The sequence below is a fragment of the Lethenteron reissneri genome, unplaced genomic scaffold (genome assembly GCF_015708825.2).
Source record: "Lethenteron reissneri isolate LAM-NWPU_2019-01 unplaced genomic scaffold, ASM1570882v1 scaffold_1197, whole genome shotgun sequence".
NCBI classification, from domain to species: Eukaryota; Metazoa; Chordata; class Hyperoartia; order Petromyzontiformes; family Petromyzontidae; genus Lethenteron; species Lethenteron reissneri.
In genome coordinates this window covers 59,790-65,515 of record NW_026890890.1, presented here as the reverse complement: position 1 = coordinate 65,515, position 5,726 = coordinate 59,790, and the positions used below count along the sequence as shown (strand labels likewise).

Below are 5,726 nucleotides of genomic sequence, written 5' to 3'. Positions count from 1 at the left end.
AGTGCGTGCACACTCGCTCACTCACACTCACTCACACTCGCTCACTCACACTCGCTCACACTCGCTCGCGCTCGCTCACACTCGCTCGCACTCGCTCGCACGGATCAAACCTCACTCCTACTCAGCCTACACTTGATCGCTCACCTCACTCACTCCGTCACTCACCGTGTCAGCCGCTCGCTCGCTCACTCATCCGCACTCTCCCCATTCACCTGCTCGCTAACCCGCCCACCCACCCTCACCCACCCTCACTCACCCTCACCCACCTCACTTACCGTCACTCACCCACCCACTTGCCCCCCCCCCCCCCCAGCATGTCGGTGACGCGCGCAATGGAGTGGCTCATTGAGCACGAGCATGACTCAACGGCCGCCACCTCCACCGCCAACCTCCACCACCACCATCGCCACCTCCACCACCACCGCCCCGGCGATCACGGGCCAGCGGCGGCGACGGCCTCGTGGTTGCCGCGCCCCCCGGCGGCCCCCCCGGCGACCTCCCCCGCTGCCCCTCGGTCGCCCAGGGGCGGGGCCCAGGGAGAGGTCGCGACCCCGGACGACCTCACGGAGGTGTTCCGCCGGATCCGGCGCCGGCGGGAGTTCCGGCCGGACCCCATGGTGAGTGCAAGCCCGGCGCGATCGCCGCGATCGCCGCGATTGCCGCAACCACGGCAACCACTGCAACCGCCGCAACCACTGCAACCACAGCAACCACCTCAACCACCGCAACCATCGCAACCCACACCTCGGATTAGGTGGCTACGTGCAGTGCGAAAGAAGTTCAACATGCATGCAACCACCGAAACCGCCTCAACCACCGCAACCAGAGCAACCGCATCAACCGCCGCAACTGGGATCAGAACCCACGGCCGCCCGTATACCAGGCGAGGTAGTTAACATCTCCTAGCCACCGTGATGATGATGAGAGAGAGAGACGCAGACTCCAAATATACAGCAGCAGCAGCAGGCATCATCAGGGTCGGGATCGAACCCACGACCTCCTGTAGACCAGGCGAGGTAGTTAACATCTCGTAGCGACGCTCGCAGGGTGGGTGGGCGTTGCTGACGGGGGCGCTGCTGGTTGTGGCTGTGCCAGAGGTCGCAACCGGGTACCCGATACCCGTACCCTACCCGATACCCGGCTACCCGTACCCGGCCGGGTACGGGTACGGGTAGCCGTTTGCGACCCTGGTGCGGCCGGGTACGGGTAGGCCGTGAGTCACTGGTGAGTACCCGTTTGTCACTCATTTCGGGTAGGGTACGGGTAGAGTACGGGTACCCGTACCTAGCCGGGTACGGGTACCCGTTTGCGATCCTGGTGCGGCCGGGTACGGGTAGGGTACGGGTAGGGTACGGGTATGGGTAGGGTACGGGTAGGGTACGGGTAGGGTACGGGTAGGGTACGGGTACGGGTAGGGTACGGGTAGGGTACGGGTAGGGTACGGGTAGGGGTAGGGTACGGGTAGGGTACGGGTAGGGTACGGGTAGGGTACGGGTAGGGTACGGGTAGGGTACGGGTAGGGTACGGGTAGGGTACGGGTACGGGTAGGGTACGGGTAGGGTACGGGTAGGGTACGGGTAGGGTACGGGTACGGGTAGGGTACGGGTAGGGTACGGGTAGGGTACGGGTAGGGTACGGGTAGGGTACGGGTAGGGTACGGGTAGGGTACGAGTAGGGTAGGGTACGGGTAGGGTACGGTGGGTACGGGTAGGGTACGGGTAGGGTACGGGTAGGGTACGGGTAGGGTAGGGTACGGGTAGGGTAGGGTAGGGTAGGGTACGGGTAGGGTACGGTAGGGTACGGGTACGGGTAGGGTACGGGTAGGGTACGGGTAGGGTACGGGTAGGGTACGGGTAGGTACGGGTAGGGTACGGGTAGGGTACGGGTAGGGTACGGTACGGGTAGGGTACGGGTAGGGTACGGGTAGGGTACGGGTAGGTACGGGTACGGGTACGGGTAGGTAGGGTAGGGTACGGGTACGGTACGGGTAGGGTACGGGTAGGGTAAGGAATCAAAACGCGTTTGCGAGCTGGGCTGTGCGGGGCAGGCGCTGGCGGCGCTGCTGGAGATGGGCTTCGAGGAGAAGGACGTAGTGGAGGCGCTGCGAGTCAACGGCAACAACCAGGAGGCCGCTGTGAGTGCTGCTGGGGTGTGTGTGGTGTGTGTGCTGTGTGAGTGCTGGTGTGGTGTGTGGTGGGGTGTGTGTGTGTGTGGGTGTGTGGTGTGTGTGTGGTGGTGTGGTGTGTGGGTGCTGTGTGGGGTGTGTGTGTGGGTGGTGTGTGTGTGGGGTGTGTGTGCTGTGTGGGGTGTGTGTGCTGTGTGGGGTGTGTGTGTGTGTGGGGTGTGTGTGTGTGTGGGGTGTGTGGGTGTGTGTGGGGTGTGTGTGTGGGGTGTGTGGGGGTGTGGGGCGTGTGTGTGGGGTGTGTGTGGTGTGTGTGTGGTGTGAGTGCTGTGTGGTGTGGGTGGTGTGAGTGCTGTGTGGGGTGGTGTGGTGTGGGGTGTGTGTGTGTGTGGGGGTGTGGTGTGTGTGTGGGGGGTGTGTGTGTGGAAAAGGACGTAGTGGAGGCGCTGCGAGTCAACGGCAACAACCAGGAGGCCGCTGTGAGTCCTGCTGCTGCTGGTGTGGGGTGTGTGTGTGTGGGGTGTGTGTGTGGGTGTGTGTGAGGTGTGTGTGGGGTGTGTGCTGTGTGTGAGGTGTGTGTGTGGGGTGTGTGCTGTGTGTGAGTGTGTGTGGGGTGTGTGTGTGTGGGGTGAGTGGTGCTGTGAGGGTGTGTGTGTGTGGGTGTGTGTGGTGTTGTGTGGTCTGGGTGAGTGCTGTGTGGGGTGTGTGGTGTGGGTGTGTGTGTGGGGTGTGTGTGTGAGGTGTGTGTGTCTGGTGTGTGTGTGGGGTGTGTGTGTGTCTGTGGGGTGAGTGCTGTGTGGGGTGTGTGTGTGTGTGTCTGGTGTGTGTGGGGTGTGTGTGTGTGTCTGGTGTTGTGTGGGGGTGTGTGTGTTGGTGTGTGTCTGGTGTGTGTGTGGGGGTGTGTGTGTGTGTGGGGTGGTGGGCTGTGTGGGGTGTGTGTGTGTGTGAGGTGTGTGTGTCTGGTGTGTGTGGGGTGTGTGTGCTGTGTGTGTGGGGGGGTGTGTGTGTGTGTGGGGTGTGTCTGTGGGGTGGTGTGTGTGGGGTGTGTGTGTGGGGTGTGTGTGTGTGTGGGTGTGTATGTGTGGGTGTGTGTGTGCTGTGTGTGTGTGGGGTGTGTGTGTGTGTGGGTGTGTGTGTGTGAGGTGTGTGTGTGGGGTGTGTGTTGGTGTGGGGTGAGTGCTGTGTGGGTGTGTGTGTGTGGGGTGTGTGTGTGTGTGGGTGTCTGTGGGGTGAGTGCTGTGTGGGGTGTGTGTGTGTGTGTGGGGTGTGTGTGGGGTGTGTGTGTGGGGTGGTGGGTGTGTGGTGTGTGGGGGTGTGGTGAGTGAGTGAGTGTGTGTGTGTGGTGTGTGTGTGAGTGAGTGGTGTGGTGTGTGTGTGAGGTGTGATGGTGTCTGTGGTGTGTGGTGGTGTGTGGGTGTGGTGTGTGTGTGGGGTGTGTGTGTGTGGGGGTGTGGGGGGTGTGTGTGTGGGGTGAGTGCTGTGTGGGGGTGTGCTGTGTGTGGGGGCTGTGTGGGGTGTGTGTGTGGGTGTGTGCTGTGTGGGGTGTGTGGTGTGGGGTGTGTGGGGTGTGTGTGTGGGGTGTGTGTGGTGTGTGTGTCTCTGGGGTTGTGGTGTGTGGGGTGTGTGTGTGCGTGTGGTGTGTGTGTGTGGGTGTGTGTGGTCTGTGGGGTGTGTCTGTGTGTGGTGAGTGTGTGTCTGTGGGGTGTGTGTGTGTGTGGTGTGTGTGGTGTGTGGGGGTGTGATGTGTGCGTGGTGTGTGTGGTGTGTGTGTGTCTGTGGGGTGTGTCTGTGTGTCTGTGTGGTGAGTGTGTGTGTGTGTGTGGGGTGTGTGGGTGTGATGTGTGCGTGTGTGTGTGGTGTGTGATGTGTGCGTGGTGTGTGTGGTGTGTGTGTCTGTGGTGTGTGTGTGTCGGGGGGTGTGTGTGGGGTGTGTGCTGTGTGGGTGTGTGTGTGTGGTGTGTGTGTGTCTGTCTGTGGGGTGTGTGGTGGTGTGTGTGTGTCTGTGGGGGGTGTGCTGTGTGTGTGGTGTGTGTGGGGTGTGATGTGTGCGTGGTGTGTGTGGTGTGATGTGTGCGTGGTGTGTGGGGTGTGTGTGTGTGCTGTGTGTGTGTGTGTGCTGTGTGTGTGGGTGGTGTGTGATGTGTGTGTGTCTGTGGGGTGTGGTGTGTGTCTGTCTGTGGAGAGGTGTGGTGTGTGTGTGGTTCTGTGGGGAGTGTGTGGTGTGTGTGGCTGTTGGGGTGGTGCTGTGTGTGTGGGGTGTGTGTGGTGTGTGTGTGGTGTGTCTGTGTGGTGTGCGTGATGTGTGCGTGGTGTGTGTGGTGTGTGTGTCTGTGGGGGTGTCTGTGGGTGTGGTGTGTGTCTGTCTGTGGGGTGTGTGTGGTGTGTGCGTGGTGTGTATGGGGTGTGTTGTCTGTGGGTGTGTGGTGTGTATGTGTGTGTGTCGTGGGGTGTGTGCTGTGTGGGGTGTGTGTGGTGTGGGGTGTGCGTGTGTGGGGTGTGCGTGTGTGGGGTGTGCGTGTGTGGGGTGTGTGCTGTGTGGGGTGTGTGGTGTGCGGGTTTGTTGGTGTGTGGGGGGGATGTGTGCGTGGTGTGTGGGGGGGGTGTGTGTGGTGTGTGTGTGGTGTGTGTGTGTCTGTGGGGTGTGGTGTGTGTCTGTGTGGGTGTGTGTCTGTGGGGTGTGTGTGTGTCTGTGGCGTGTGTGTGTCTGTGGAGTGTGTGGTGTGTGGTGTCTGTGGGGTGTTTTGCTGTGTGTGTGTTGTGTGTATGTGGGTTGTGTGAGTGGCTGCTGGTTGACTGTGCTGTGTGGTGCGTGCTGCACACTGTGTGTGTGCGCTGTGTGTGTGCTGCACACTGTGTGCGTGTGTGTGTGCGCTGTGTGCGCTGTGTGTGCTGTGCGCTGTGTGCGCTGTGTGTGTGCGTGCTGTGTGTGTGCTGTGTGTGAGTGCTGTGTGTGAGTGCTGTGTGTGCACTGTGTGCGTGTGTGTGCGCAGTGCGAGTGGCTGCTGGGGGAGCGCGCTGGCGCCGCCTCCGAGGGCGGGGAGGGAGGCTTGTCCCCGGCAGCCCGCTGCTCCAGGCCATCCTGGAGAACCCCGTGGTGCAGCTGGGACTCACCAGGCCCAAGAACCTGCTCGGTACGGACACTGCACCTCCCTGCAGCTACCTCCCTGCACCTACCTCCCTGCACCTCCCTGCAGCTACTCCCTGCACCTCCCTGCATCTCCCTGCAGCTACCTCCCTGCACCTCCCTGCATCTCCCTGCAGCTCCCTGCAGCTACCTCCCTGCACCTCCCTGCAGCTACCTCCCTGCACCTCCCTGCACCTCCCTGCAGCTACCTCCCTGCACCTCCCTGCAGCTCCCTGCAGCTCCCTGCAGCTACCTCCCTGCACCTCCCTGCAGCTACCTCCCTGCACCTCCCTGCATCTCCCTGCAGCTCTCTGCAGCTACCTCCCTGCACCTTCCTGCACCTCCCTGCAGCTACCTCCCTGCACCTCCCTGCACCTCCCTGCATCTCCCTGCATCTTCCTGCATCTCCCTGCACCTCCCTGCATCTTCCTGCATCTTCCTGCATCTCCTGCACCTCCCTGCATCTCCCTGCATCTTCCT

The 5,726-nt window shown here is 61.9% G+C and overlaps 1 long non-coding RNA gene across 1 annotated transcript; it reads left to right on the top strand.

Moving 5' to 3' along the window:
- Positions 1-488: 488 nt before the first annotated feature.
- On the top strand, positions 489-5,173 carry LOC133361670 (uncharacterized). The gene is made up of 3 exons (XR_009757403.1): positions 489-617; positions 2,048-2,134; positions 5,113-5,173. It is a non-coding gene; the product is annotated as an uncharacterized LOC133361670 (long non-coding RNA).
- Positions 5,174-5,726: the final 553 nt, after the last annotated feature.